The sequence below is a fragment of the Pelodiscus sinensis genome, chromosome 6, assembly GCF_049634645.1.
Source record: "Pelodiscus sinensis isolate JC-2024 chromosome 6, ASM4963464v1, whole genome shotgun sequence".
NCBI lineage: Eukaryota > Metazoa > Chordata > Testudines > Trionychidae > Pelodiscus > Pelodiscus sinensis.
This window is the reverse complement of record NC_134716.1, coordinates 75,104,226-75,125,697: the sequence shown is the minus strand read 5'-3', so window position 1 is coordinate 75,125,697 and position 21,472 is coordinate 75,104,226. Positions and strand designations below refer to the sequence as shown.

The 21,472-nt window shown below is 40.6% G+C and overlaps 2 long non-coding RNA genes across 2 annotated transcripts; one reads left to right on the top strand and one right to left on the bottom strand.

Annotated features, from left to right (window-relative positions):
• Nucleotides 1–492: 492 nt before the first annotated feature.
• On the bottom strand, nt 493–10,153 carry LOC142829752 (uncharacterized). The gene is made up of 3 exons (XR_012904495.1): nt 10,063–10,153; nt 2,334–2,528; nt 493–647 (listed from the first exon to the last, which is right to left on the bottom strand). It is a non-coding gene; the product is annotated as an uncharacterized LOC142829752 (long non-coding RNA).
• Nucleotides 10,154–11,894: 1,741 nt separating this feature from the next.
• LOC142829751 (uncharacterized) lies at nt 11,895–19,420 on the top strand. Its single transcript, XR_012904494.1, has 3 exons — nt 11,895–11,946; nt 17,417–17,493; nt 19,345–19,420. It is a non-coding gene; the product is annotated as an uncharacterized LOC142829751 (long non-coding RNA).
• Nucleotides 19,421–21,472: the final 2,052 nt, after the last annotated feature.

Sequence of the window (21,472 nt, the reverse complement as noted above, 5' to 3'; positions counted from 1 at the left end):
TGAACCAGCAAATGGAGGCTAACACAAGGGATTGCTCAGTTCAGTACATTACAAATACTTTATAGAAATGACAAATTACCTCTCCAGCTGCTAGGTTGGCTGATACAAGTTCAGTTGAGGTCAGTTTAGTGTGACAAGGCATAAAAAGCTATATCAGTGTGACAGTGTGCAAAACCACACAGATTCTGTTAGGGATATTTATCCCTTCAGGACAGGGCTACGCATTGTGTTGGCGTTCTCTCCATTTGTTGATAGTGTGTATGCCTTGTCTGGTGTAGGGTTTAAACACAGCTCTGATGTCTTTATTTTTCCACAGCTAAGCACAATTTTTCCTCCTTACATTATGCTATTTTCCCCTCTCAGTTGGCTACAGGAAGGAAAGACAAACAGAACATCCTTTCAGAATAGCTGCCTGAATGAGGGTTTTTTTCCCTATGGGAAGAGTTAAGATCTTTGCAGACTTTGAGCATGCAGAGAAATACTCACCCAGCACAGCAGCCCTGCTACAATTCACAGGACAAAAAAGACCAGTAGCATAGCTGTGAGAAGAGAATGTGTTGCCCCATTTTGTCAAAATAGTCTTGATATTAAATCCACTCATTGTTCTAGTTGTTGATTGATCCAGTGCCATATTACGTTGAACAAGGCTACCACAAGAGAAGACAAGAACAGAAAAATTGATATTTTTAGTTTTTGTCATGCAAAAGAAAATATGACCTTATGTTATTCCTGCACTATGCTTGCTCACAATCCTGTGTCAGGGTATAAGACAATGTGTGCCACAAATTAATGACCAAGGATAAAGTAACTTTGGAATCCTTTGCCTGAGCTGTTGAACTATGAAGAACAGGATGAAATCATGACTGTCCTGTGAAAACTGGGACAGGCAGTAATTCCATATGGAAAACAAAACATAATAATAATACTTTGCACTAGTGTAAAATTTTCAGTGTGAGCATCTCAGTGCACTTTATAAAAATGAATTAAACCTTGAGTGGATAACTGTATGACTCAGTTTACTCATCTATAAAATGAGGCAGAAAAGTGATTTAACAGCCTCCTGATCACAGAGTAAGTCAGTGGCCCAGCTGGAACATAAAACCAATACAGTGCTCTGGCAATTGGTTCAGACCCCATAAAAAGATGTATTGAAAAGGAATCAGAAGCAGGGGAGTCTTTAGCTGCTTTGGGTCTTTGCATCTCAGGGGTGTACATATGAAAATTATTCTTTTTTCTGTGTAGCATACCCAAGGACATGTTAGACAGGGAGCTATCAGAGGGAACAAGAACAACAAACATTCCAAACTTCAGTATAAAGACACATGCAAAACTTGGCAAGTGATTTTATCAGGTGATGCCATCATGTCCATGAGAGTGTGAAAGTCCATGGCAGGAAATGGCTCCTACAGCTTGAAGAGAAAAGAGCCCAAAGCTCCCAACCTAGCCTGTAGCTTCCAATCAAGGCACATACATTTGCAATAATTGCCAAAGATCATGCAAATCTCAGATTAGACTATTGAATTACATGAGACATTGCAAACCATCTACATCGTAGGTTGCAATCCTACCATCTCTTTCAGACAAAAGAATGCCAATAGTTCACTTTCCCTTGTAAAGTCACACAATTTTGAACAGTAATAGAGATGTAGCCGTGTTAGTCTGGTCTTGCTGAAACAAAATACAGGACTATGCAGCACTTTAAAGACTAGCAAAATGGCTTATTAGGCCCACGAAAGCTCATCATCTAATAAACCATCTTGTTAGTCTTTAAAGTACTGCATAGTCCTACACAATTTTGAGATTTCCCTTCTAATGCTTTGTTGTGCCAATGTGCTTTACTAGCCATATCCTAACTAAACAGATCCTTATGCAAAATAAAGCGAAGAGAGAGCAATCTGATAAGATATTTAAACCAGACAAAACATTTGATGGAATAACAGAAAGCATTTCAAGTTCCTTTTTGAATGGGACCCTTCTATGCTTACTTTTATTATCACATTTTGCCCAAAGAGTTTTGTGAAACATTCTAGGTAACTTAATATGCACCTCAAAAAAATCCCAGTACAACTGTTTCCTCCCCCAATATATCCTTGTGGTTTGCTGACATCTCTAGTGGAATAGTATGAGCTTAAAGGAAACATAAAGGAAATGCAATACAATTAAAATGTATAATTGCTTTTCCGAATAGAACATTATCTTTAACAAGAAAGACTTACTCCCACCAAAGCATTTCTTACACTAGTGGGACAGCTCATTCACTGGCAATAATTTCATTCTCATCTTTAGTATTAAGATTCTTTTGAATCTGGTGTGATGGAAAAGCATTAACTTACCTTCATGCCACAGGTTTAACCTCACGGAACCAAATCCCAGCAGTAGCCCTTTCAACGTTCAAGAAGATTTTTTTAATGTATTTGTCATATGCTTCAATTTCAAGCTCCACTTTCTAGAATCCATATAGTTTAGTGGCTATCTAGATCAATATACCTTCATTAGCCTGGTTTGGGGATAACTGAAGAGGTGACATTCTGAATAAAAAAGAGAAACATTTTCAAAAACATTGTCTTTTTCATTCCATCTGCATAAGAAAACCATACTTTGGTTATCATTCTCTGTCTAGTCACAAACCAAATTGAAAATAATAAATAGTAATTTCAGAGTTGACACAGACTTCGCAATTTGGCGGACTAAAAAGCATGTGTGGTTGCACTATCATTTACTGACAAGCCTTGTAGGTTTTGCTGACTACTACATCCAGTTCTCTGTTTAAGGATGATAAAGCATGGGCTGTACGTGAACAAATACAGTAATAAAAATAATGAAGTAATTGATCCCCACTCAAAAGGCACTTCACAAATTATATGTTCTCTGATTTTGAGAGAGACAGTTTCATGCCCTACCTCTTCACTCTGATCACATGTCTCAGAATTCTAATCAACTACAGAATCTGAAAGGATGGGAAATATTACATAAAAACTTACAAGGGCATCTCCCAAGTCTAAGCAGCTGGGCTTGGGCACAGGGTTCATCAGAGGTAGTGAAGGAAGGCATCCTACTATCTAATTCATACATTATAGCCATTTCTCTAGTCCTATGGATGCTCCTATATTCTAGCTCTACAGGGAATGATGACTGATGAACATGTGCAATAATAGATCTACTAGATTCATTCTTGCTTTTCCCTTCACCTGACTATAACTTTGCCAAATGCAGTGCAGAGATTACCCAGGAAACACCTTTTCTATCAGTTCCTCAGATGCTGCTGTCACAGCAGAATTGAATCAGTTCCACTGTGTCTGTGGAAATCTGTGGCTGAAGCAAATGATCCTAAGAATATTGTTTGATTGTGAATGTCTATTTCTCAGCTTTTTGTCTATATTTAATTGTGCATATATTGGTCTTTTCTCTAGGCACTTATATAGCCAATATGCATTGGAAATAGGCGTGGAACAATAATTTAGGATCACAAAAAGATTTTTCTGTAGTAAACTCTGCTATTAACTTAAAGATATTTTTCAGGCTTTTTCTCTTCCTTTATTCTTCTCTCCCTTCTGCATACTTTTTACTACTCTTTACCCTATTTTCATCTGTCTATGAGAGTCAAGCTCTCTTTACCCTTCTAATGGTAGAAAAGCCTTGATTAAGAGGTGGAACTTATATTAAACTCTGAAGATGATTAGGCTTGGATTTATACTGATTGTATAATTAAGCTATCAGAGCCTTAAAGATTGGGTCCAGGCCCTAGAATTATTGGTTTTGAATATTCTTCTCTGAAGGGAGATGTAGGGCTTAGAACTTCACAAATATTTTTCTAAACTGGATCGCTGTTTTAATGATTGGTGAGCATAAGGCCGATCTCCTGGCTAGTCCCTTAGGGTATGTCTACACTACCCCGCTAGTTCGAACTAGGGGGGGGTAATGTAGTCATACGGAGTTGCAAACGAAGCCCGGGATTTGAATTTCCCGGGCTTCATTTGCATAAAGCTGGACGGCGCCATTTTAAAATGCCGGCTAGGTCGGACCCCGTGCCGCGCGTGTAGCCGCGCAGCATGGGGTCTGACCTAGCCAGCATTTAAAAATGGCGCCGGCCGGCTTTATGCAAATGAAGCCCGGGAAATTTAAATCCAGAGCTTCATTTGCAACTCCGTATGACTACATTACCCCCCCTAGTTCGAACTAGCGGGGTAGTGTAGACATACCCTTATAGATCACTTTCATCTTCTCTCATTAGCTCTTTATCCACATGCATTATGACATGGGAATGATGGATTGTCCTGCATCGGCAGAATAGAAGAAGGCTTCCTTTTCCTATTGGGTGTGTCTAGACTACATGGCTCTGTCGACAGAGCCATGTAAACTAGTTTATCCAGTATAGTCAAAGAAGTGGGGATTTAAATAATCCCCGCTTCATTAAAATAAACATGGCCGCCGCGCTGTGCTGATGACCAGCTGATCCGGCACAGTGTGGCAGTCTAGACACAGATCTGTTGGCTGGGAAAGCCTTTGCCGACCGATCCTGTAAACTTTGTTCCACGAGGCATAAGGGATCAGTCAGCAAAGGCTTCCCCAGCCGACAGATCCGCGTCTAGACTGCCGCGCTGTGTCGGATCAGCTGATCGTCGGCACAGTGTGGTGGCCATGTTTATTTTAATGAAGCAGGGATTATTTAAATCCCTGCTTCTTTGACTATGCTGGGTAAACTAGTTTACACGGCTCCGTCGACGGAGCCATGTAGTCTAGACATACCCATTGAAAATGAGAGGCTGCAAGACAGATCCCACCAGCTCTCCACATATGATTATGAGTGCTCTTGTGGAAGAAAAATCATTGCTCATTAAAATAGTCAGGTACTTGTCCTAGGGAAATGATAGTATCACAGGATCCTCCTGCTAGGTGTATATAACACAGCAGCAAGCTGTGACTGGTAGGAGTGAAGACAACTGCATACATTCAGTAGCAATACCAAAAGAATGAAAGTTTGAGCCTGGAAGTTTGTCCTTGCTTCATGCCTATGAAGAGGTCAGTCATCAGTGTTATCAGAGGCTTATTGACCTAGGTTTAGAGGTCTAGAATTCTGCCAGCTGACAAATGATATTGGGAGTTTGGTTATGTCAATTCAGTAAACTTGTCTTAAATGGAAACTGGAGATAGCCTGGCACAGAACTATTTCACTGGTGATGTTCCAGGTCTGCCTATCACCTCCAGCACTTCATTTACTTTGTGTGAATTCAAACCATGTCTACACTATGGGACTACAATAGCATTGTGACAGTTCCATTGGTATGTCAGCAGTCTATAGGAACCCTATGTAGATGAATCTTACAGTGACTGAAAGGGTTTTTCCCTTGCATCACTTTCCTGAGCAACAGTATCTAGGTTGACAGAAGCATTCTTCCATCAACCTAGCTGTATCTAGATCAGGAGTTAGGCTAGCATACTCAAGGGGATTGGATTGTTCATATCCCCAGAGTTCCATATCTATGTAAACTTAACTTTTAAGCATAGGCCAGACCTCTATGAGATAGGTTAGGTGAAAACAATTGAGTGGCTGGTTAACTAGCCAAAATAGTTCTGAGGACTTGATTTTCTTGGGTTCATGGAAATTCAGAAGAAATTAAATTTGGTTTTCCCCCTTTATAGCTGCCCATATTTATCAGAATTCCTTGTGTTGCATTGATACAATTTAGAGCAGTTTTTGTATCACAATTGTCTTAATAGTCCATCAGAGACACAAGGTAGGTGTTGTGACTGGAAAACTGGAAGACCATTGTATTTTGAGGAGTTAGTGAATCTTCCAAGTTCTCATGTCTGCAAACTAGAAAACAGGCTTTGGCCTGCTGTTAGCAAGGAAAATTCCCAGCTAGTAAGCTCGTTAAAGAGATAGGTCATGCCCCAGCGTGGCTGAGCTCCTGGCATAGTTTAGATAAGCTTTGGGTTAAATAAGCCTGTCTGTGGGAACCTTCCCACAGAGGCAGGTGTTTGTTTTGGGGTTTTTCCTCTGCACATAGTTAGTTGTTGCTTCAAGAATTTTGTGTACAGGCTATATATTGTTTAATGTTGCCAACGCTCTTTGGACTTCCCAATGGACCTGAAAGTGTACAGAGGTGCCTTTTGGAGTCTGCAGCAAGCCAAAGAGATGTTATAAGCCCTCCCTTGCCGTTTCTTTTTATATCTAATAAACCTTGCATTTATTTGCATTAAGTGATTTTTGCCTTCTTGGTTACCCTCTGAACCTGAGAGAAGAGTCTGGCTGGCCCAGCCTCTGAAGTAAGACATTAGGTAAGGTAATATCTTTTATTATACCAACTTCTGTTGGTGAGGGAGACAAGCATTAAGGTCTTCTTCAGGTTTGGGAAAGTAAAGGCAGTTCATCACTGAACCATAGTGATTTGCAGACTTGTGGAGAAGGAGGAGGAATTTGGGGACCAAAGAATCAAGAGGTGGGGAGAGCAGATGGCTGAAAATCAATGCTGTCATCCACTTTACATAAAGAGCAATATTTACATTTTTGTTCTGTTTTTATCTTTCAGCAATTTAAGCTGTGCAGACACTGAAAAGAAAATTGATCTGCAATCATTAGGTAGTTCTCAGTCTAAGTTTCTCATTGAATGGGCAAATCTGAAATCATTAATTTGCAGTGAAAAACTGTTATAGTGAAAGTATACTTCATCCACTGCATACCTAGCCCACAAAAACTCAAAACTTTCACTCAGCCAGGAGTTTTAAAATAGGAAATATAAGGTTTGTCATATTGGATTAGACCATTGGACGATTAGATCTTTGGCAGTGGTTAGAGGAAAGAAAAAGACTTCTTTAGCACACCTACTTAGTTATGAAATATTTTCTAGGGAATAAGAGAATAGTGAAATCCTCTATCTGACCTTTTGACACCTTGAAGAAAGAGGTTACCTATCATAGCATTCACAACTCTAGGTGTTATTATTTACCATAAAGTTATTCATTCTTCTTTTAAATGGAATTTAACTTTATGAATAGTTGGAAAGTGAATTTTAGAGACTGAGATCATATCTAGACTAAAAATAATTTAGTTTTAAATAAAGCTCACTTAATTAAATTGAGAAACCTATTAACACTATAGAGTCTTGGGCATTGTCTTCACTTAAAAACAGCGTACTCTACTTGAGTTAAAATCCTAGTCAAGATAAAATGCAGGACAATGTAGCACTTTAAAGACTAACAAGATGGTTTATTAGATGATGAGCTTTCGTGGGCCAGACCCACTTCCTCAGATCAAATAGTGGAAGAAAGTAGTCACAACCATATATACCAAAGGATACAATTAAAAAAATGAACAAATATGAAAAGGACAAATCACATTGCAGAACAAAAGGGGGATGCGGGGGGGGGGGGGGGGGAGGAGGAGGAAGGAAGGTAAGTGTCTGTGAATTGATGATATTAAAGGTAGGGAGAGTGGGATGTTTGTGAGTTAATGGTATTACAGGTGATAATTGGGGAAACTGTCTTGGTAATGGGTGAGATAGTTCAAATTCTTGTTAAGTCCTTGTTGGCAAGTGTCGAATTTTAACATGAATGACAGTTCAGAGGATTCCCTTTCAAGTGCAGATGTAAAAGGTCTTTGTAGCAGAATGCAGGTGGCTAAGTCATTTAGAGAGTGTCCTTTCTGGTTAAAGTGGCAAGAAACTGTTTTCTCTTTGTGATCTTGTCTGATATCTGTTTTGTGGGCATTAATCCTTTGGTGAAGTGTCTGAGATGTTTGTCCAATGTACATAGCAGACGGACACTTTCGGCACATGATAGCATAGATTATATTTCTGGATTCTTACCAACCACCACAGGACATACCACACTAATACCAACCCTGGTACCTTCCCTTGCAACAAACCCCGTTGCCAGCTTTGTCCACATATTCATTCTGCTGATACCATTATTGGACCTAACCAAGTGAGTTATAAGATCAAGAACACATATTCCTGCGCATCCAGAAATATAATCTATGCTATCATGTGCCGAAAGTGTCCGTCTGCTATGTACATTGGACAAACATCTCAGACACTTCGCCAAAGGATTAATGCCCACAAAACAGATATCAGACAAGATCACCTTCCTTCCTCCCCCTCCCCCCCCCCCCCCCCGCATCCCCCTTTTGTTCTGCAATGTGATTTGTCCTTTTCATATTTGTTCATTTTTTTAATTGTATCCTTTGGTATATATGGTTGTGACTACTTTCTTCCACTATTTGATCTGAGGAAGTGGGTCTGGCCCACGAAAGCTCATCATCTAATAAACTATCTTGTTAGTCTTTAAAGTGCTACATTGTCCTGCATTTTGCTTCAACTACCCCAGACTAACACGGCTACATTTCTATCACTAGTCAAGATAAGACAGGGTGTCATTTTCACAAAAATTAGCAAATTGAGTTATAGCCTACAGAGGTTAAATTTGAGTTCCTAAAAACCATGATGGAGATGTTAAGCTTAACAACAATGTTAAATAGTGTTTCCAGGTGACTTGAGGTAGCTTGCTTGAGCTAACTTGATTGAAAAATGTACCATTTTTCCCCCTTCACAGGACCTGAGCTCTCAGGCAACGAGTCTTCAGTTCTCATAAACTTTACGTTCGCTTCTGAACAGCAAACTATCTGCAGCATTTCCACACGTGATTAACCACTTTTGTTCATATGGGTGCTGCTTTTCCTGTTGCTTTTCTCTTCTTCTTTATATATATTGCTCTTTGTAATCTCAAGGTGAAATTTGATATGTTACATAGGAAATTTTTCTTCCTCAAACTTACTGGTTGCCATTTTTGCAATAAAATTTAGATTAAAATGAAATGTCATATTAATTTCATTTTGCTTCTATGTGGTACCTATTTGAGTCAAAGTGAAAAGGGAACTGGCTTAAATTAACGAGAAAGTACTCTCTTTCAATCTTTGTACAACGTTCATTCACCCCAGTAGATGTGCTACTTTTCATTTGAAACCAGGTTTCCATCTGGGTAGAAGACTGGAGTTTAAAGAATCCTATTACTATGTGAGGATGGACTATTACTTATTCTGTTGAGTTCAAGCAGAGGGTAGGAAGGGGTAAGTAGAGCAGATAAAGTGGAGAATAGAAAATAGCCCTTTACACATTTGATCAGAAGAGTGAGTATAGAGGACTGCAAGCAATTTTATTGAGATACCTCAAACAATATATGAAATTAGGTGTTTGGTCTCAATTCAATGAAAGATAATGAAGGGTTTTGATATGATAATCCCACTTAAATGATTATAGAGTGTTGTATATGTATGGGGTTTGGGGGAGGGGTCTTACAATAAGCTAGCCAGCCAGTTCTGCTCTCAGCAAAAGTGTCAGATCGGCTGTTTTGCTAAAGATAAATTTTTCATGTTCCAAATATTCTGAGAGAAAATAAACTATACTAATAGCAAGATGTGTAGTGATTTGCACATTATCCAACCCATTGAGTTATTCCTGACTGTCCCTATTCTAGTTCTTGATTTGCAGGCCAGCTACGCTCTGCAGCTGGAGCAAATTATATCAACAGAAGTGCTGATGTGACCACAAGTTGACAAAAGGACATGATTTCTAGTAGCAGAAAAGCAACTAGATTTTATGAAATTGTATCTAATAATGTTGTTCAACTCATGGATCCTGCATCTGACGTCTACTTTTTATCTAGTCCTTTCAGCAGCCCTTTGTTAACAGTCACTCAGAAGAGGAAATAAAATGTAGCCATTGAAATAAAAATTGCTCTACTCTTTTTAATAGCTCAGCTGCAAGCTCTATTGTTTTATTTAATGGATTGTATAACTGAAGTCTTTCCTCATGACTATACTCATTTGGCTTCCTACTTTTTAAATGAAACTACAGTATCTTGGGGTTCCAAAGTAAATGCATTAGAGAGAGAGATGAAAGAGAAGAAAGGTCTCTATGTTTGTAGAATACAAACTCTTAGTAGGCATGATATAGTCTAATGGTCAGAGAAGGGGATGGGAAGTCAGAAATTCTGGATTTCATGTCTGCAATTGATTTGATCTGTAACCTTGGATGTTACACTCAGACTTTCTGTGTCTTGACTTACCTGCTTGCAAATGATGCATAATGATAGTTATCCACCTCACAAATTTGTGGTGACTAATGTTTGCATGTTGGGACTTTCAGATGAAGAAATACTAGAAGAGAGTAAAGTATTATTTAATTTAAACCAAAATCTTAAATCATACAGGAAAAAATTCAAAGGAATTCTGTCAGTTTGTGAGTCTGTGTGGAAAGTGAGATAAAATGTTAACAGGGCTTAGCCTTAGTTAATACAATATGATTGTGCACTAATTTTCAAAAGAGTGGCATGACCACTTCACTAGTAAAATATACAGTTTACTCTTATCAGGAAATTAAAATGACACACACTTACCCAGCATTAGTAAGGTAATTTTCAGTCAAGTAAAACAAAGAAGCTTCAAATGTAATTGGCAGATAATAAGAATTTCAGGGGATGATAAGTAAAGTAACATCAGAGAATCAATCATCACACCAAATATCTCTAGAATTGTCTTTGAAATATCTTAGGTACCCTGAGATATTTTAGCTTTATCTGTCCTTTATAAACTGTTATACATAAAGCATCTTGTACATGGATTTAGGAAAAGCTTTCATTCCACTGCTGTCCCAAATGCACTTGTGCCTTCCAGGCATGTTCTATGTAATGGAAAAAAGGGCTTATTAAATCATCAAGTGCTAAGAAGGCTTTCAGGTGTGGAAGATACGCAATGTACAATGCAGTTGAAACAAATCATATAGTATAACCTGTTAAGGATGTAATTGAGATACATGTAATCATTAACCTTGGAACAGACTGGGAATCATTTAATGAATCAAATCAATATCTCTCCACTGATCCATAATAATCTGAAAGAAATGAAAAATTTAACAGTTGCTGTATGTGAGGTTATCATGGGCTGCAATTAGCTAGCCTCCGGGAGATTATGTTACCTAGTTACCGTAGGGTAAGTGTAATTTCCGTAGATCTTTTAGAGAGATTGTTATAACGACAGGTGCCAGACAAGGAAATGGGTCAGAAACAGACTTTAGGCACAAGCTAGAGCAATGACAGTTTTCTGTTCCTTCAAGCAGCATATCCTTCTCGAGACATTTTACACTCATGGTTAATTCTGAAGTATGATAAAGACATTTTAGTAGACTCACAAATCAAATGTAGCTATTTAAAAATAATACAAAATCACCTTCATCTTATGTGCTGTAACCTCTCCACAACACGCTATTTTATGTTTGTTTCATAGGCAAAATGATAGCTGCACTGTATGTTAGGACAGTTTTCCAATAGGTATGGAGTAAAAGCTCTTTGTTTCCTGTTTCTGTGAGTCATATGCACTGGCCAAGGGAATCAAAGCAAACAAAAAACAAGTTTCAAAAATTCATGTGGAATATTATATGTGCATAGATGGCAAATAGTAAAAATCCTATTTTATAACACCAAATGGGGTAAGAAAAAAAACTGTTATTTGCTTCCACAGCATGTACTCAGTGATACTTGTGCACAGTAGGATAGTTAGCTAGCTACCACATGCAAAGCAGAAAGCAGATGGTATGGTTGGTATAGATCACAGGAATATGAGTGTCTGTAAGTGTGCATGTCTATGTAGGCTCGTGTGTAAATCAGCAAGGAGTTTGACATTGACATACTCCATCAAGCCTAGTTTATAAGGAACAAGTAGTGCAACATTCTGTGCATCTGGCAACATAACGAGCTCTGTCAATCTGTGGATACTGCTGACATTGTACTATTAGCATCACTTCCATCTGTGTTGTTTATATACGGCTTGATTTACTGTCACCATGTGAATTGGTAGTGTCTAGAAAGGTTCAAATGACACTGATTCCATTTAATTTTGCAGGGCCCCAAGTCGCACCAGGTGATAGCAGACATGGTTAAGTGGCAACCAAAAAGGTGAGCACACGGCAAGAATCATTACCTGATTCTGTCAAGAAATATTGTTAAAACACCTCGCAGTACCGTACAAAAGAGAAAATAGTTGTGTTATTAAAAATAATGTGCTCAATCCTTGTTCCCTGCACATTCTGTCCTAAAGGATCAACTAAATATTCTCTGACACGGGGGCATCTTCTGGGGGTACAAAGACAGATTACTCAGTCCTATGCAACCTGCCTCTCTCTGTTCTCTCATAGCGGATTTTTTGGGGATTACGAAGACACTGTAAATCACTGGAGGCATTTTAGCCCCCAGCCTGGCCTCTTTTTGCCTCTTGCCAGGACTGAGGGGGTGGAAAGATTATATCAAACCACCTTTTACCACGCCCTCCGCTGCACGCAGTGTAAATGATATTATTGTAGTAACTTTCATCCTTATTATTCAAAGGGGTCACTACATCCACTACTGAAATCATCCATCTCTTGGATGAACCACAGCAATGGTTTAATGTCATGCAGAAACAACAGACACTGGTTAGGATGGAAATTGAAGAATGTCTTAGTTACCTGCAATTAAAAGAGGAAGTTAGATGGGCCTGTTGTAATATCCTACTCGGCATCCCACCAAGAAACAAAACAATCCTACCCTTAAAAAGTCATTGGGCGTTTTCAAACCTCAGTTGGCCAGGACCATGCTTTTAAATCTCATAATCCTAGACCAGAATGCCAGAAGGAACCACTGTGATCACCTCATCTGCTCTCCTAACGAAAGCTTCTCTAGAAGTATAAATTCCTATAAAATTATGCATTGGTTAATTTATAACTGAGAGGGAATAGTGCCATCACTGCATCACTATTGCTGCTTCCTGAAGCTCCTATTGCACTTTGGAGAACTAACCTCCTACTCAAGCCTAGACCCACTCCATTCACACTTTGTTCTATTGTCCTATCATTTCTAACAAACTAAGTGGCTAAAGGGAATGCCTAGAAGTCTCTCTTATCCCAACAACAGGATATACCACAATAAAAAGTAAAGAAGCCCATTGAAAGTAAAGACGCCTAGTTCAGTTTTAGGTTTTGGTGAATTTTCAAGCTAAGGCCCTAATGACTAGTGCAAAATCAAATTTCTATAACTTAAAAAACATGTAATACATTAAATGTTCTATGGTGCAATGCAACTTGCTGACCAAACAGGAAATGATATATTAAATACATAAAATATTATTTTATATTTATGATATATAAATAATGCTATATAAAATAAATGCTATGATATATTAAATGATATTATAAATGTGCAGGTTTTGTTATCACACAAGGTTTTACTTATTCAAAATATGTAATTTGCTGATTCCTATGCTTGAAGGCACCCAGACTCCTACTGTCTAGATTTCAGGCAGTTCAACAGAGTGTGACATGATAGGGATAGTCTTTCCTTCTGGCTGTCAGGTATCACACCAGGCAGGAGTCTTATTTCCTCAGATTTCTTCATTTAATCAATATTTCACATCAGCTGTTACAGAAACAGTTCAGCAGCAAGCACAGTCTTTATTCTGACTGTTCGGGTATAGCACTTGCACCCCCTATCATTCTACCACAGCACTTGGTGAATGTGGGCGTGTTCCCCTCTTCTTTGATGATAGCCACTCTAGTAGCACCTGATGAGTGAGACAGGGAGAAAGTTCTCCCTCCAGTACTAAGTGTGAGGTCCTCACACATCTCAGCAGGGTAGAGCAATGAAAACAGAAGAAACCAGAATGAATACATGGCCATATGAGAGACCATGCTTTGCTATTTTCTGATGATCTCATAACCTCAGTTCAGGCTGTCCCTGTATAGCAGCACGAAAAAAAGAAAGTTAGCCAAATATTTTCTCATCTCCAAAGTAGGTTGAATTTGAGAACTATATGAAGGTTTGGGTAGCTGAGTTTTATTTTACAAAGCTGCCTGAGTCTTCATCACTATGGGTATGTCTACACTACAGCACTAATTTGAACTAACTTAATTCGAATTAGTTAATTCGAACTAAGCTAATTCGAACTAGTGCATCTAGACCTAAAAACTAGTTCGAATTAGCATTTTGCTAATTCGAACTAGCATGTCCACATTGAGTGGACCCTGAACCAAAGTTAAGGCTGGCCGGAAGCAGTGCCAGCAGGGCATCAGGTTAGGACTTAGAGCATGGAGCTGATGTCTCAGGTTAGCTGAGGGCTGTGCTTAAAGGGACCCGACCCCCACCCCGGACAGACAGTTCTCAGGGTTCCCCACTTGCTTGTCTACCTCGATGAGGGACAGCAAAGCAGTCCTGGCATGGAATGCCCTGAGTGACCACACTCGGCACATCACAGCACTCGGCCATCAGCCCGGCTGCACTTGCCGCAGGCTGCCATCCAGGGGCATTAATCAGGGGGCTGCAGGAGAGTTTCTACCCCGAGGAGCCCGCAGAGCCACCCCAGTCCTCCTCATCGGGGGCTCGTACCCCATTCCTCCCTCATATCCTTCTACTTACCTCTCCCTAGCCCCCCTTCCTGATGTAAAAAATAAAGGACACGTGTGGTCAAAAATAGAAACTCTCTTTATTTAACAAAACTGGGGGAGACTGGGAAAAGGAGGTGGGAGAGGGGAAGAAAGAGGGTGGGAGAGGGGAGGGGGAAACCTGGGAGGAGGGAGCTAGAAGAGGGAAGCCAGGGGAAAAGGAGGAGGGGAAGTATCAAAGTATGGTACGCCATATCTTCAGTACTGTGTACAGATGTGATCTCCTCACCCCAGAAAAGATATTTTGGCCTTGGAAAGGGTTCAGAAAAGGGCAACTAAAATGATCAGGGGTTTGGAACAGGTCCCATATGAAGAGAGGCTAAAGAGACTGGGACTTTTCAGTTTAGAAAAGAGGAGACTGAGGGGGGATATGATAGAGGTCTATAAAAGCATGAGTGGTGTGGAGAGGGTGCATAAAGAAAAGTTCTTCATTAGTTCCCATAATATAAGGACTAGAGGATACCAAATGAAATGAATGGGTAGCAGGCTTCAAACTAATAACAGACAGTTCTTCTTCACAAAGCAAATAGTCAACCTGTGGAACTCCTTGCCGCAGGAGGCTGTGAAGGCTAGAACTATAACAGAGTTTAAAAAGAAGTTAGATAAAGTCATGGAAACTAGATCCATGGAGTGGTATTAGCCAGGGGGTAGAAATGGTGTCCCTGGCCTCTATTTGTGGAAGGCTGGAGATGGATGGCACGAGACAAATGGCTTGGTCATTGTCTTCGGTCCATCCCCTCCAGGGAACCTAGGTTGGCCGCTGTCAGCAGACAGGCTACTGGGCTAGATGGACCTTTGGTCTGACCCAGTACGGCCATTCTTATGTTCTTATGTTCTAAGCTCAGAGTCGGGAGTCTCACTGGACCACCTTGATTTTCATGCAAACCTGCTCCTGGGTGGTCAGGCTGGCAGTTATCCTGCCCTAGACGGCCACTTTCCTGTGCCTAGTGCGGAGGTTGTGGACGTTGGACACCTCCCCCCAAACCTGGATGAGGTCCACGATCTCCGCACTAGACCAGGCGGGCGCCCGCCTCTTGCGGCCCCGGGCAGGCTCCTGGGAGCTGCCAGCCTGGTCCTGGGAAGAGGCGGAGGGCTGGGTGGCAGCGGGTGGCTGACTCATGCCATGCCAGGTGCAGGGTCTGCTGGCTGGGTGCTGGCTGGCTTGCACCTGGCATGGGCACCGTAGCCAGACCGTGGCCTTTTAAGGGCTCCGGGGCTGGGAAGGGGGCAGCCAAGTTTCCCTGGTTGTGCCCAGAGTGGCCACCAGGGCAAACTGGGAAGGGCTAGCCTCCCTCTAGTTCAAATTAAGTGGCTACACAGCCCTTAATTCAAACTTATTAATTCGAACTAGGTGTTAGTCCTCGTAGAATGAGGTTTACCTAGTTCGAACTAGCGGTTTGCCTGTGTAGTGCTTATGAAAGTTAGCTGTTAGTTCGAATTAACTTTGTAGTGTAGACATACCCTATTTTCAGTAGTAATTCACTGTCATGAGCTCACATGCTTGGCTAAGGAGTGTCATTGGTAGGGCCAAAGTTCCAAACATCTGTCCAGTGGATAGCCATTGAAATGGACTCCTGCCAATTATGTCCACAGAAATCTATTCTCATGAGTTAACCATGTAACTGCACTGACAAATAGTGTAGCTGTAGTATGCAGCTACCTGATTTGTGCATAAGGAAAATCATGTATAGATATAAATGTGGGATTTTGTGTATTCACCCATTGCATGGGGTCTTTGAAAATTTGGCTAGTAGATCCACTGGACTCAAGAACCAGTTCAATACTGATTTTTTGTCTGTTCAATACTGAAATTAGTAACATGGGTATATGTAGAATGTGTACAGAATAACAGGCATTACACTAGCCTCTTTCTTAGTGGTTAGCTCGTGAGAACGTGGAAGCAGCTTTGAAGTAGCAACCTGACACCAATTAGTAGATTATTTGTCTTCCATGGTTGCTATGGATTTTCATTAGTCAGAGAATCAACATTTCAGTTTTTACTCAAAGATAAAATTTCCCAAAATCTAAGGGCCAAACTGCACTCCTGAATGCATATGTAAGTTTAATGCATGATTGCCTTGAAATGTATAGTCCAGGGCAGAAAGATGGCCCTAATCTGTTATTTTTTTCAATTGGTCCCTTATCCCACCCTCCTGCCTAAATAATCTGTATACTTACCATTGCTTGCATCCATATTCATTTACTTCAAATGTTGCTCTCTGAGATAGTCTTACTCATTGTGTGTATAGTAGTCATATGTTACTCAGACAGCATGAACAATACAACTCATGACGCAAACTAAACCAGCAGACAACAACACACAGCAGTAATGGATGGCTCAGATCAATATAAACAAAATGAAAACAGCTTTTGTGTTTAAAAAAATAAACTTCTGGGCCACAGAGCAACATATGATACAAATGAAACAATTTTCACATGAAAACAAACCAAAACATCCCAACTTGCACAAATCCTTGTCTCTGTACCAAGAAAGGAAGAGGAAAACATATGAGTAGCAACTTAATGTGTTACATTGCATGAGATTCATTTGGTCATAAAAAAATAAATCAAGCATCTTAGGGGGAAAATGCTTTTATTAAATGTTATTCTGCTTTACTGAGCTATGCCTCATGGGAAATTAAGGAAAAAAAGTTAATGGTGAGATCATGCACTGAATTATTTCCCAGCATGTAAAGGGAAGTTCCCCCCTAAAGTAAGACTAGTATCATGAAGTAAGTGTGCATTAAACTCAGGGTTTGCAGATACTACCAATGTACCATCTTGGTAATTATATTAATGTGCATGGGTAGATTTGCCTGCTATCTTTTGTTTCAGTCACAAGATAGGGAGACAGGACACCTGAGCCAACATTGTCATATGTAGTCACTAGTTTAACCACCCTCTGTTTTTTTATACCTAAAGTTCCAACATCTAAAGCCTGATATTGCTCACAGGTGCTGAAGACCCACAACTCCAATTGAAGCCTGATATTGCTGCAGGTGCTGAGCACTTCCTGAAAATCAGACTGCAGGTGGTTTAATTTGTGAAATAGAAATAGATGCACTCCTCAATTAGTGGCAGCATTGACCGCTTTTGCTTGAATAATACCATGCCTCAGTTTACCCATCTTTAAAATGGTAAAAATAAATAAAATGGTAAAAATACCTCACAGGCCTGTTGGTAGACTCAACTCACTAATAATGTCAACAAAACAGTTTGAGATCTTAAGATAAATGGGGATATAAAGTACGGCATAATACTTCTTATTTTACTGTTGTTCTATTACATAGTACAGCCAAAATAAGCACTTGTAGTCTATCCTAAGCTAAACTAGCACAGCGTTATTATTTTTCATCATTTAAAAAAGAGGTTGCAGAGAATATGGCCAAAAAAGGCAAGAGAAACAGGTTTTATAAAAATAGAGCACTGTAAATCCAAAATGTCTAGTGTGTTGAAAAGCTACATGTAGCTTTGTGGTTTCTGAACATAAGTAAGTGCCAAGAACTCCTGAATTTTATTCCTCCCTCTGATATTGACCCTGTCTGTGAGCTTGGACAAGCTACTTATCTCTCTGTCTTCAGTCCTGTATAAATATAGGGGCAGAACCGGATAGAATTATTACCCCATACCCCTTCCAGAGATAGTACTGGGAGAAGGTGCTCTCTTGCAGGCAATTGTCTCTTTGCCTGAAGAGAAGCGGAGAAAGAGTCAACCTCCTCCTCCTTCTCCAGACTGGATAGTTTGAGAGTCAGAGTGAGTGTTCTGGGACAAGGAAGGACTAGAGGCTACACCAGCCAAGGCCCCTGAGAAGCTGCAACTAGGGACTATTGGGGACCAGAGCAACTAAGCAGACTCGGGAGTGCTATACAGACATCCCTGGTTTCCCACAGATCTCTTGGGATCTGCCAACTTCCTGGGCAGGCATGTAAGCCATTCTGTAGTGGGGTAAACCTGGCCCCCTCCCCATAAGTAATCCAGGAAGGGAGATTTCCTCTCTTCAAGGTCTCTTTGATGAGGTAAGGAAATCCAAGGCATGATACTCATTTACTCCATAGTGTTAGTAGAAGTTTGTACAACATTATGAAATTAAGTGCAAAGTATTATTATTATTATTAAAATATTAATGATTCACTTTTCTGTGAACAAGTAGTCTGTATAGCAAATGTACTATGGTATTAGGTGGATCCTGAGAATTCTTAAAGTATTTATATGAGGAAATATTACTGAGGGTATGTCTACACTACCACCCTAGTTCGAACTAGGGTGGTAATGTAGGCAACCGGAGTTGCAAATGAAGCCTGGGATTTGAATTTCCCGGGCTTCATTTGCATCTTGCCGGGCGCCATTTTTAAATGTCTGCTAGTGCAGACTCCGTGCCGCGCAGCTACACACGGCATGGACTAGGTAGTTCGGATGAGGAGTAACGGTAGTTCGGAATAGGAAGCCTAGTCCAAATTACCTAGTCCGTGCCGCCTGTAGCCGCACGGCATGGAGTCCGCACTAGCGGACATTTAAAAATGGCGGTGCCTGGCAAGATGCAAATGAAGCCTGGGAAATTCAAATCCCGGTCTTCATTTGCAACTCCGGTTGCCTACATTACCACACTAGTTCGAACTAGGGTGGTAGTGTAGACATTCCCTGAGTGGTTAGGGCTTGAGCCTAGGTCTCTGCTTCATCACAGACACTTTGTGCAGCCAGGAACAATTCATTGAGGTCCACATCCACAAAGGTACTTAGGAACTAAAGTCCTAGTTTTGGGAATTGCCATAATCCACAAAACTCCTATTCAGCATCTGCCCAACCCTATAGGTGCCTAAACTATGTGCCTAAATTTCTAGTCTAAAAATTCTCTAGTCACCTATGTTCCTTTCTGTCCCTGCAGATACCTGTTTCCTACATTAGCCCCAACGTGATCCTCAAATCTGGCACAAGAGAGGTGGAGAAGCATCTGATGAATGGGAGGCATGATTTGGTAGGTGTGCTCAGAGGCCAGACTGGGTTCCATTCAAACATCTGCCACATAGTAAACCCAGTTTGAATACCTCTATCTGCCCGAGAAGCACAAGATATCCAAACAGGGGTCTCCATCTCTCAGGATAGTTCACTAATTGTTGACCAATAGGCTATCCAAAGTGATCTGTGCTTTTAAATTGGTTCTATGTTTGATTAAATACCATACTTAAAGAATCATTTAAATATGGAAGAGAGAGAGAGAGCCCCCCTATAGCCTAGTGGGAGGGAGTTCTGAACCTGGGTCTCCTGCATCCCAGATGACTACCCTCACCACTGAATGAAAAGTTATAAGATTGGCTTTGACGTTGCCTCTGGACACTTTTGTGTGTACCATGCGGCAAGCCCATAACATTCCAGCTAGAAAAAGCTCAAGTATCTAAACTGCCTGACTCCAGGAGAGGGTTTCCTGGATGTGGATTGCTAGCAGAGAAAGGTGCCTCTCTTCACTTTGGATTTAGGCACCATGGGCCAACCCCATCTGGAGTGATTGAGCAATCTGGCCTGGGATTACCTGCAGACTGGAGGGGGTGCTCATTACCTGTCCATTACTGCCACTTCCTTCCATCACCCTGCTCTTTCTTCCCCCTTCCTGTCCCCAAGGACATAGCTTCAGGAATCAACAAAGGGGAGGCCTGCCACCGCAGTAGTGGTCAGGTCCCCCTGCACTCCCCAGGAGCCAAGAGGAAGTGGAACACAGTGGAGTGAGTGTGCTCAGCCAGTGCATTCCACTTCCCTGTGGATATTGCCACAGTGGGAAGTGCAGGGGAGGAGAGACACAACCATTGACCCTGAGCAGCCCCAGGTTCTCCCCACTGACCCCCTGAATACCATGGGGAGCAGAGGGCAGGGTGCTGGTGGGAGGGGAGTGGGGTTTCAGAGCTGGTAACAGATAGCCCCCTCCCCTCAGCCTGCTGGAGTCATTGTCCAGATTGGGCAATCACTCCAGCCAGGGAGGACACATGGAATGGAAATTTGAAACCCCTGGATTAGATGATCACAGTGCTCCCTTCTGTCCTTATAATCCATGGAAAGATTATTTTAGTAATATCTTTAGTTCAGCAATGCACTTAACATCACACCATTGTCAGTCATGCTTTGTGGTGCTATACCCTCAAACTTCATCAGTTCATATATTTGTGAATCTGACAGCAAAATGCAGAAAATGTCTTCAGTTGTGTTGTCTTTAAAAAAAAATCCAAATGAAATAGTTTGCAAATTGTTTCAGATTTATCCAGATCTGGACCATAAATTAATATGTTACTGTTGACTCTGATTATTCATTTGGATGTGACTATATGTTGCTCTCTCTCTATCTCAAATTCTGGGCCAAGAAAAGGTGAGAGAACAGGGGGAGGTACATTACAGGTTTTAACTATTGTCCCTAGCTCTTAGATAATGGAACTGAAAGGTTACGAACAGGTCTCTGAACTCCAACACAGTATGGCTCTCTGATAAATTTAAGCTCCATATGGTTTTAAAAACACCCTTTTATCTTACTACTACTAAGATATTATTGCTTTAGTGGGGATGCAGGAGGAAAGCCAAAACTGTTTTTTTTAAGTTGTTGGTTGCAGTTTTGTTCTTATAATTTGTTAATCTTGATGAACCGAAGTGCAGGTGAATACTATGTATTCCCTATAGGTGTAGGTCATTAGTTCACTTACTGTATGTTTCATAACAGCAGACCATTCCCTCCTCCATTTGTTTAAAAGCTTCTCAAAGAACAATAATGGGAAGACTTTTCCAAGGCTTTCTAAGTGTTTCCAACTGACAAAAAGCCAAGTTTGCACTATTAGTAAAAGCATCGCCCATGAGCCCTGATATCTTCAGATCTGACTGCTTTCTTTTTAAACAAAAGATTTATTTTGGCCTGTTCTTTTATTGTTGTTTGCTGTTGTTAATTTTGGACTGTACCCTATTTTATGAAACCTTCACAAAAGTTATATTTAGATTTTGTGAGTGCTTAAAGCTTTGGCTTTCATTTATTCTCAGATGCC